Genomic DNA, 12,334 nt, shown 5'->3' with positions numbered 1-12,334 from the left:
AGGAGGCAATGGTGCGGATGACAGCTGACACAGAGGGGAGGTGATGATGTGGGTGAAAGATGACACAGTGGGGGAGCCGATGGTGTGGCTGAGAGATGACGCAGGGGGGAGGTGATGGTGTGGCGGAGAGACGAAGCAGGGGGAGATGATGCTGTGGCTGAGAGACGATGCAGGGGGGAGCTGATGGTGTGGCTGAGAGATGAGACGGGGTGAGGTAATGGTGTGGGTGAAAGATGACGTAGGGGAGCAGTTGATGGTTTACTGAGAGTGGCTAAGAGACAATGCAGGGTGGGAGGTGATGGTGTGGCTGAGAGACAATGCAGGGGAGATGATGGTGTGGCTGAGAGATGATGCAGGGGGGAGATGATGGTGTGGCTGAGAGACGACGCAGGGGGGGAGGTTATGGTGTGCTGAGAGACAATGTAGGGGGAGATTGTGTGGCTGAGAGACGCAAGGGGAAGGGAGTTACACAGGGGTAAAGAGTCTGGTTGTACCGCTGTTGTATGATGATGACATTGTTAATTTTCATACAAAAACAGGCATTTTCCGGACTATGCGACCTACATGAATAGTGAATACCAACTGAAGACGCAGTCTTCCCAGAAGGATACATTTCTTCAGAGGTTTCACATTGTGAGAAACTACTGTATAGGTAAGGTGCATATGGAATGGAAAGGAATGGTCTCAGAGTGACGAGAAATGGGTGGCATGTCATGTTGGCATGCCCCATTTTCAGTGGCCATGGGCATCATTTTGCCACGTGCCTAGGGCCGCAAATATTATTTTTTATGTGTTTGTGTGTGTGCTGGAGGAAGGGGCGCCGTTCTTCACCTTGCCCTGGGCTCCAATGACCCTAGTTACGCTTCTGGTTCGATGACTCTTTCCGCATGTGTGGACCCAGACAGACTCGGCAGTGCTAAGTTTCAAGGAATCATGGGGACAACTGATCCTTGGATCAGCTGTCTCCACACCAGAGCAATATTGAATTGCTCCGATGATTGCAGCGAGTTAGATAATTGTCGGGAGGCAAGTGGTCTCCGATAATTAATATAATGAATAAGCCTCTAAGAGAAGAGATGGCTGGTTTGCAGGCTTCTTGCAGGCCCCCTCCTCTCTGGCAGTGCAGTAGACTCTCGCTTTGTGCCAGAGTCTACTGTGCATGTGCAGGTCTTCTCGATTGCGCATGCCTAAAAACACCAGGAAAATGTCAGCCGTGGCACTTTCTCAGTGATTTATGCTGTACTGCAGTGCCAACCGATGCAGGACTCCAGGTAGCTAAGTGTAATTACGGGTGCAGGGTGTCCGGTGTGGGCCCCCCCCTCTCACCGCATACCCTGCAACCATTATAGATATGACAATGAGTGATACTAAACTAAATATGCCGTTTTTGGTATTGTTATTATAGTCACATAAAAAAGTCATAACTAGTACATAAGAAATGTAAGAAACAACTGCCATCTCATGTACAAAAATAAAATGCTAAAATACACACACAAAAGCATAACATATTCCTGAGAACAAAGAAATTGCCTACCTGTATCAGCAGTACTTTCACAAACAGCCAATCACAAGTGATTTTCTAGTGCTGGCAACAGCCATCATCATCTCCTGGTATTTGCAACTGCCTCTGGCCATCCACAAACAGGATTCACACACAGCCAATACACGTGGTTCCCTAGTGTTTACGACTGCCATTATTATCACCCGATAGTTGCAACTGTACCTGATCACCTGCAAAAAGTACAGCTTTCTCAGGCATACATGTGGTCATGTCCCGGTCTCATTTGTTCGCAGTAGCACAAACACACCCTTACAGGACTCAATCCATATTAGAATGCCCCCTTGCCTCCCACATCCTATTCTATTTTATAGTGTTACAATATGTGTTTTTAACCAGGATCCTAGGCTAGTGAAGAAATTGTTTATACTGTTTTTTTTATTACGTTAGATTATATATAGCTATAAGTAGGTTTAGAAATATGGCACATATTTAAATATTTTAGCATTAGATTGAATAATGTTATTTATCATCATTATTATTATTCATAAAATATATTATAATTATTATTAATAATAATAATAAATTACTCTTATTATTTTTTATTATTCTTACTCTTATTATTAACTTTTATTGATACGGCACCCACAAAGTGTACACAGGGCCTGATTCAGAGCCGCTTGCAAAAAGCGACTGCTCGCTCTGAATCAGGGCGGCCGATTATTTTTAAAAAATGGCGTCTTGGCCACTCGCATAGCTGTGGGTGAACACCCACAGCTTTTGCAAATGGTGAGGTGATGGCCTGGTAGGGTCTAGTTCCCGCAAGCCCTAGTGAGCTTCTGGCTCTAATAGAGTCAGAAGTTCACCACTTACATCACTCGTGATGTCAGTGGGGCCACCCCCAAACGGCAGGCGTTCTTTCGGGAATGCCTCAGTTTGGCCAGCCAACCCTCCCGACCCGCCTACCAAACGGGGCGAGCTGTCGATCAACATCGTCAGCCGCCCCTTTTGGATGCGAGCGCCGGTGCGAGTGATTTCTCGCTCGCTCCGGGGCTCGCGTGTGCACTGCCCGGCCATCGACCTGCTTGCGAGTGCATAACGCTTGCGAGCAGGTCTGAATCAGGCCCACATTGCCATATAGGATAAACAGAACATAAATACAATACACAATGGCAGACCATAGCATAAGCCCTAAGCACGAGTACTAAACATTACTATCACACTGTCACAATCGTGGGATTTTGAGACTGTGTTCCCAGGCTGGGCCTCAGATCAGTATTAGTCAGCACAGGGACTCGCTGGAGGAGACTAGGCTTGATGAAGTTTCTCCGCATGATAGGATGCAGAAGACTGTTAGGGAAAAGTAATGTGGTAGGAACTTGGTGTGGCTAAGGAGCCATATAGGGATGCAGATAGAGGGAAAGTTACTTGGAGTGGCTGGATAGCCGAGTAGAGGAGTTTGTGGCGTGAAAGCTACGTGGAGCGACTGGATCGCTGTGGCTTTTGAGTTGGCAGCTGGGAAACTACTTGGAGTGGCTGGGTAGCTGTGTGGAGACATTGGTAGCTGGGAAGCTACGTGGAGCAGCTGGGTAGCCGTGTGGAGATGTTGGTAGCTGGGAAGCTACGTGGAGCGGCTGGGTAGCCATGTGGAGACGTTGGTAGCTGGGAAGCTACGTGGAACGGCTGGGTAGCCGTGTGGAGAGACGTTGGTAGCTGGGAAACTACATTGAGCGGTTGAGTAGCCGGAAGGTGAATACTAAGCTAGATAGCAGTAAATACCTTTGGAGCACAGTGGGAAGGCTCACTTAGTAAACTAAGAAAACTAGTTGCACTGGCAACTTGTGTCAGCATAGGAGATCCTTTTATAGTGGACGCTGGGAGCTGACAGACTGAGAGAGAAGGAGAAAACTCCTCATTGGTGGTAGTGGAGTCACATGGGCAATCCAAGATGGCCGCGCCCATGGACCGGAGGACAGCGCTTCGTGGAAGTAGTCAGCGGGGACCAGCGATCAGCAGGAGCCAGCACGGAAGCAGCACAGCAGCGGGACACGCCAGAGGACAACAGCGGAGGAGAGGAGGAAGCGCACAGCGCGGAAGCCGGAAGACAGCACGGGTCAGCGCCCGCAAAGGTAAGTGATGGGGTCTGATTCTGGGGTCTCCAGAGCGGCGTGTGACACACACCACAAACTGGTTCAGACAAATAACATAGGCACGGGTAGCTAGCAGTAGCATACAGAGGCTCGGGTAGCTAGCAGTAGCATACAGAGGCAAGTTGATTCAGTACTACTCCGTGATCATGTATGTAACACGTGGGCGAGCAGAGTCAGAGTTACTATAGTAGAGTAGGATACAAGGGAACAGAGTGGATGGAGCACTGGTGGGATAGGTAGTGCTAGGGATGAACAATAGGCTGAAGGTCCCTGCCAGTACCAGCTTACATGATAACAGTTCACAAATCTCTTATCCTGAAAAAATTCTAATATGTGAAAAATTATTGTGAAATTTTAACATTTTCAATATTTTATCACACCTACAAATGATTTTAGAGAATTAATATTTCAAATATAAATAAAATGTGTTATTGTAAACTAGGCCAGGAGTGGCAGATAAATGTACTCTTTGGTCAAACTCCCTGCTGGGTAAGATGGAAGCGATCCAGCAATTCTCCAGTATGACTTGGGCCTGTCAGTGCGGACATATAGGTGTTAGTGCTTTCAGATGGCAATAACATTTTGAATGTATTTACTATACTAGGGGTAGCCAACCTCGGTCCTCGAGAGCTACCAAAAGTTCACGTTTTCCAGGTCACCCAAGCAGGTGCACAGGTGTAGTTATTGCTCACTGACACATTTGAAAAGATCCACAGGAGGAGCTAATTATGTCACTTGTGATTCTGTGAGGAGACATGGAAAACATGCACTGTTGGTAGCTCTCGACCAGGGTTGGCTACCCCTGTACTATACCAAGATGTTTGATTTTGATTGAATTATCATTAGGTGTTGTGGTCATTTTGTGAACACATGATGCAATGCATGTGAATGCTTTATATTACATTAGTGAATACACCATGTACATAGCCAGTAATTCTGGGCCTGATTCAGAGCTGAACACTATACCGATTTTCACGCAGTTGAGCAATTATTGGTGATCTGAGTATGCATCAAAGCCGCAAGGCACACGTGCTGCAAATGATTTGTGATCAAGCTCGCTCCAAGGATTCACTCACAATTGATTGACTGGAAGAGACCATTTTGTGGGTGGCTAAGGGGAGCTTCGGCCAAAATGTGGGCATGTCAGGGCTGATTCCTGGGCATGTACTAGCCAGTGTCTGTGATCGCAAAAGCAGATAGCAAAGCTCAAGCGTCTCAGTTACCGCACCCATTCTGAGTGACCATAGACTCATTCGAGGAGTCAATGTTTTCAGGATCTGCGTCCAATGCTGCATTTGTGTACACCATTGCAAGCAGCTGTGAGGGCTCCGGTGGACATCTGAATAGAAAGTCTGCTGGCTGATGCATTAGCATATTCTAGCAATTGCTAAGTGGCAAAATTCACAAATGTGTTTGCATTAGCGTACAGCTCCAAATCAGGCCCTCTAACTACATATCATTGCAAATAAAATTTCCCTTTTTAAAATGATAAATCTGTTATTAAGCTATCCACATAAGTCTCCATCTTGTCACAAGATGGTGTGTGCCTTTAAGTTATTCATAGCTTTAAATGTATAATATTACAGAGACTGATTTCTGGTGAGCTTTGAATATCAGAGGACCTTGGCTACAGTAGATGTGTAGATAAGTATGAATAGAATGTGTATTCTATATTAGTAGATAAGCATGAATAGAATGTGTATTCTATATTCCTATGTGTGCTCACCTCCCTTATCCCCCCTAACAGTTCACTCCCTCATGTAAAAGATAATAATGTAATGTGAATATTCTGATATGTTGCAATTGTATGAACAATGTGCTTTATATTATTGTATACACGCAAATATAGCCAGAGAGAATCTTGAAGCCAAGTCTGGTGGTGGTGATTCTGTCTCCTGAGATATCAGTAATGCAAGGGTCTGACATACATTAACGAGCTTGGGCTGGTGATTAATTACAGAAGATTGTTTGCAATCTATCACTTGGAGGTCCCACCGAGATTTCCTGCACTGATCCGTGGGCGCACACGCCGGGAGTGACCAGAACAGTGGATTCTAACTTTCATCCTGACATCAGTAGTTTTCTACTTAACTTGGACTGCACTGTTTTTGGGAATTCCCGTCCCTGTTTAGGGATTCAGGTATGGAGATCTGTGTATCTCAGATTCTTTTTTTGGTTTTTTGTTTTGGGCTTTATTTTATGAAATGACATGTCCAATGAATCTTTAAAAATTTATACAGATTATAATCCTTATAGATTTGAATATGAACAAATGTGTTATTGTGTTTAACAGTCTGATAATTGGTTTCCCTGATTAGCATAAGTATTGTCCTTTGATACATCTTGTGATCTTCATACTTCCAAAGTGAATAGACATAGAAGTACATTTTGTTTGTAGGTAGGTTGCCATATTGGTGGAGATTATCTCCAGACTAACACCTTTGCCAATCAATCTATATCCCAAAGGTACGGTCATTGTGTGCCCAGAATTACCCATATGTATTGGCTTAGGAAACTTATTTACACATATTTGGTTTAGGAAACCTATTTACACATATCTGGTTTAGGAAATCTATCTACACATATTTGGTTTAGGAAACCTGTACACACATATTGGGTTTAGGAAACCAACAGAAATGGGTAATGCGGATAGCAAACATCTGTCCAACTGTCAAACCCCCATGGATACTATACATACAGTGTTAGGTCCTGGGGTGACAGAAGGAATATCTAAACTTTTTAAAAAGGCTGGTATTCACAGAGATGGCACACTTGACCCAATTAAATTACATCAGATACGTAAGTTACATGGCTCCTACATAAAACATAACAAACTTGAAGGTACTCTATTGAATTGGATAAAGGTGTCAGAACAGATATTGAAGGAAAGAGAATTGCAAGAAATGGAAGAAGAGATAGCCAGTATGCCCCTTAGAGATTGTTTTGAAAGAACCACTGTAAGAACAGTAAATCCAAGTTGTTCAGTGAGTAATGTTGTTGCTAAGCGAGGATGGAGATGCCCTAATACAGATTGTCAAGCTTGTAAAGACCCCAAAGATCAGACTTGTTGGAATTGTGGTGCACATTGGTCAATAAGTTGTAGAGCTTGTAAATTAAAGGTGTTATATTTTGGACCCAAGAAAAATACTAGGAGTTGGGATAAGGATAAGAAATCCATAGACCCCAGTATGAGACATAAATGGAAATGTGAATGTCCCCAAATTAAAGTGTGGAGAGATCTAAATTGTAATGTTTGCAAATGTAATAGAGACAGTAATTTTTTTTCCTCAGCACCACCCTCCTGTGAAGGAGTAGTTAGTACAATCCCTGAAGTAAAACCATCGACAGGATTATATCCTGTACTCGGACAGGGAGCTGAGGCTGCTAGGCAAATCCACTGGTATAATCAGTGGACCCCAACAGACCAAATGGCTTTAGCAAGGGATATTCCTAATATAAATAAAGACCCTATGGAATTTGCATGTTAGATGAGACACCTGCGAGTCTTTCATACTGACACATGGTTAGATTTAGATCAGATGACAAAAACTACCATGGGAGGTTTTGAAGCTGATCAGATAGCACAGCAGCCAGCCCACAGAAATGATGCAGAAATTGCTGACCCAAATGATCACCATAAAAAGGAAGCTGTTAGTGGGGAAGAATGAATAGTAAAATGTGATACGTACTGTGCAAACAAAGTCAACAATATGCCTTCACAGGATACTCCACAAGGGCATAACCAGTCTGTCACTGATTACTATTAGCAATGTAGACATACACATGAAGATTATGGGACTAATTTGCAAAATGCAAGAGATGTGAGAATGTTTAAAATTCATTCCTAAGTGGCTTAAAACCTGCTTTGCTTAAAGTCCTTAAAATCTGCCACCCAGAATGTAGCACTTTAACTCCCGAAGTTCTCATCACAATTTTAAGATCCATCGAAGAGGATGAATCAGATAAACAAAATAAGAAAACTCAATTACAGCCTATTTATGTTGTTCAGTCCCCTGAGAGATGCAAACAGTTAGTGCCCTTTTGGGCACAGTTCTGGTGCATGCTTTAAAAAGCCAACAGAGCCACCTGCTGCTGCAGCATTATTTAATGTTAAAATGACCAAAAGAACCTATGTTTGTAAGAGAAATCAATTGTGTTTTCACTGTATGCAACCAGAACACATTAAGAGAGACTGTCCTCATCTCAGTGAACCCAGAGTAGAACACAACAGTATACAAGCATAGCAGGATAGCCCCCAGAATCACAGACCCCTCGATATGACCAGTCATAGAGTCCTTCAATATATTGTATCCATCTGGGGCTGCTAAAATGTTATTCAGTTCAAATTGATCTCACCAGAATGTTTACCTCCTTTGTAGTCCTGGCCACTGGCCTGGATGGTCAAATACAGTATTTACAAAAAACAAAAACATTACAAGTTACTGTAAATGATGGCATAACATTAGAAACACAGTTTTAGTCTCCGATGACTGCCCACTTAATCTGCTAGGGGCAGATATATTGTCAGCATTAAATGCCACTATAGAATACAGAGATGGGGAAGTGACTTTAGCTTATTAATGTTGTTACTGAAAGTCCATACTGCAAAGAGGTGTTTGCTAGAGTCCCTGATATGTTATGGGCACAGAGTAAAATAGATATAAGGTTACTGCCCATTTAAATTAAACTTAAAGCTAACATGTGTGGGCAGTTAAACAATACACTTTCAGATCAGATCAAGTAACCAAATAGGTAGAAGGTTACAGGTTTAATACACTAACGGTACCTAATCTGCACACCTTGTTGAATGGCATACCATGCACCTCATAGATTTTACTGCCTTCTAGTCCCTAACAAAATAAGCAGTATGTTTAGTCTAAATTGCCACAAGGGTGTGCTGCAAGTTCTAATGTTAAGATTAGCTGTTTGCCAGTGCAATCATAATCGTTATACGATATGTGAACAATTTGGTGTTGCTTCAGAACAAAATTGTTTGCATGAAACAATAGTATTACTGAGTATTCTGCACAAGTAAAACAAAATTATAAAGTATTTATAGATAATACATAAATACTTTAGGTAAATAAATTGTAACTTTTGTACAATGCAAATAAGGGATTAATACAACAGAATCCCCTTACATTAACATATGAATAAATTGAAGTTTATCATGTTGTAAAACAAGATATTATTAATGTATCAGCATTGGTTTTACCTGATTATAGTAAGCCATTTATACTGTTTAGTCATGAGTCTAACTCACATGTTCAGGGTGTCCTTAAACAATCACATGGAAACTTTTGTCACCTAGACCCTGTAAAGTGCTGACATAATGTTGGAATACCCATTAACCCTTATAATAATGGTTGAATCCTGCTTTCACAGGTTTCAAAAGATGGGAGAGTATAGTGATAATATGCAAGTAAATAGTGACAGTGTCAAGGAGAGACACTGAAAATATACAAACTTTTTATTTTCCTGATCATGATTGTATTGAACTAATGAAGCAGGAATCATTGTCCTTATTTAACTTTTCAAATGTTTCTTTTGAAGATGGAGTTCCATACACAAGATATGTTGGCTACATCAGAGCACTGTCTACTGCATTCCAGTTATCCCAAAGACTTGTAGTGATAAAAATGAGAGTACATTTGAGAGACTACACCAGAAGCTGAAGACAATAGACTGGTCAACCAGGCTGCACGTGTTGCTGTGATAAGTCACTGCTCCCAAGGGCAACCCACTTATGTGGTAGATCCCGCCTCCAAGATTGACTTAAGTACCCTCACAAAGCTCCAAGTACAAGCTCCAGAGGCTGAGAAAAGCAAAGCTAGGAGCTAAAGATAAATGGTGAGTGGGGGGAAGGTCAATGTTTAGGTCTACCAAAAACACTTTACCCAGTTATGGCATAAATAATATATGGTGAGGTGCACTTGGGGAAGGATACAATGGTGACTATCACCAACCGTAAGTGGATAGCTCCGGGTTTTGCACAGACAGCACAGGCTTTTGTAACAGGATGCCTAATATGTGCATTGAACAATCCGGGTAAGACTGTCCCAACCCCTTTGAAAAGTACTCCCCAGACTCAGTGTTCCTTACAACGGATACAAATTGATTTTATACCACTGCCCAAATGTTCCGAATGTGCTGTCCTCTTGTATGAGCCTCATCAGTCACTAGCCCGGAGGGTAGGTGTGTTGAAGTGCAGTTGCAAAGACAATGGCAAAGGTAATTAAAGTAATTAAGAAAATTATTTTCTACAGTGTGTTAAGAAAATCATGATTAAGGTCAACTGCCGATATGGTGTATTATGTATCAATCTTACAGAAACAATTAACTAAAATACATAGTTAGAAGTTTTCTTTTATCTTGATACAGGAACCGCCTGTTTACAACCAGGAAATTGGATGATAATTTGGAAATATACCAGGAAGGCTATTGAGCCCAGATTTGAAAGTTTATTCCAAATCCTGATGAGTACAGACACCTGAATATATGACTCCAATTGCAAAGTTTTCTTCCAAGGGGAGTTGGAGTAATTTGATATTATGAATAGATACATGTTCCTAGGCCTCAAGACTGACAAAGGCTTGTGGAAATGTATATTTTGCTTTGCTTTGTTATAAGTTTAATTTTAGCTTTAAGACTTTGAGTTGTTATCACAAGTGTTAAGCTGAGTAACTGCATATATAGTTTTATATGAAGAGATGAAGCAGTACCAATATCTAGACTCAGTATATAGTATATTCACAATATAGAAGCTTTAAGCCAAATTGTTTGATGTTACAGATGAAATATTTGATGTGCTTAAGATGATCTTCAATGAACTGCAATTTAAAGTAAAGGTTATAGGACAGTTTAGACTGATCCTTGAGAACCTTACAGCTGCTTGATAAGATATGTCTTATAGTGAGACTAGCCTGCTGTAATGTATATAGCTGATAACTTTTCTGACCTGATACATGGACACGTGAAGAACATCAAGGAACTGAGAGCCTGATTCAGAGCCGGACGCTATCAACCGTTCGCCCACAGGAGGTACGTCCGTCCAAATGTCAAACCAAGCGCTTGCACGTGTGGCCGCTCGTAGCGAGTCTTCCGCCCCATATTTCCACAACCCCTCCTCTAGCGAACGAGCGTCCGAAATAGCGAGCGCACTACTCTTTTTTGGCTGAAGTGTTTGCTCGCACAATTATGACCAGAAGTAGGCCTGTCATTTGTCGATTGCCTTCTTTCTCCTTCGTCAAATATCCGTGAATCGATTGTTGCCAATCATTACCTTAATTTACTTAATTGTTGGTCGAAAGTTTTCAATCTTTTTTTTTTTTTGGAATGTCAATAAACTTTATTGTTTGTTTTGTGTTCATTTTGGTCCGTAGAATCCGTCCGCTTTTAACAGCAAACTTGTTTTTTTTCATTCCAAAGGCTGTTTGTTTGACTTTTTATTAACTTTTGTTTAGATTTATAATTTAGAAATTGTTTTATTTCCGGCTTGTTGCTAACGCATCCAAATGCAGCAAGCCAATCATAACTCACAATATATTTTTAGGGGTTGTTCACATGACTCACACATTAACCAATACAATTCTTCATGTTATTTATGAAAGTACATTAGCCAATCAAAATTTAGGGGTCCCTGTAATAAAACTGATTTGTCTTAAAAAAAAAACATTGCCATCATGAGAGCCAGTGCTTTCACATGTGTTGAGCTGCTGGTGCTCACTGAAGTAATTGATAGGAGAATTACTGACATGCCGCCCCCCGTCACCAACCAACGCAAGCGCCGGGCGTACGCGGAGGTGGGGCGCAGGCTGCGGGCCTTGGGATATCGGAGGACCATCAGCCAATTAGAGCGCCGGTGGTCTGATTTACGCCGCCGGGCCCCACACCTGCTTGCACATCTTCGGATGAGGATCCGTAGGCGTAAGGGGATATTTGAATGTTTATATATCTATGACAATCTCTTGTTACTTTTTGTCTTTGCTAATGTAAATTTGCATGTGTGCAGTTTGCGTTTTTTTCGGGCTAAATGAGACCTTATTATTTTTTTATTTTTTTTTAAGATTAATATTTTCTTTGTGGTTAAGGTTTTACATTAAAAATGTTTTTGGGTATACATATTTGCTAATATTACAAACTATACATCATTTAGGTCAGGAGCGGATCTAGAGACATAGACAGAGGCCTGTCCGACCCCTCTCCCCAACTCCCACCATCTCCTCCCCTGCCCACTCCTCCCAAATTTTGCCACCCTCCCCTAACCTGGTCATCCCTATTTCCCCTCCCTCTCCTGCTCCCCAAATCCAAATCACCCCTCCCTCCCCTGTCCTACCCATCCACATTTCCACACCCTCCCCTGATGCTCCCACTCCGGAATCCAACCCCTCCCCTTTATCCCCCCTGGACATTTTGCCCCCGTCTTCACAGATCCACTGGCCCACTTCAGAGGAAGAGGATCTGGGCCAACCTGGCCCTGAACCTGCAGGTATTTTTTTGGGGTTGTTTGCAATTATTGTGGAAAAATGTGCCCTATATGCATACACTGTTGTATTCCTGCTTACAATCTAAGGGCAGTCCATTTTTTTTTTTTTTAAACGCTTTTTTAATTCTTTGTAATTTTATTGGGGTTTTTTTTCCAAAAATTTTGACCAATTTATTCATGTTTCTAAACAAAATAAACTTT

The sequence above is a fragment of the Taudactylus pleione genome, unplaced genomic scaffold (genome assembly GCF_031769625.1).
Source record: "Taudactylus pleione unplaced genomic scaffold, aTauple2 ptg000082l, whole genome shotgun sequence".
Lineage (NCBI taxonomy): Eukaryota > Metazoa > Chordata > Amphibia > Anura > Myobatrachidae > Taudactylus > Taudactylus pleione.
Note: the sequence above shows the minus strand (reverse complement) of the source record.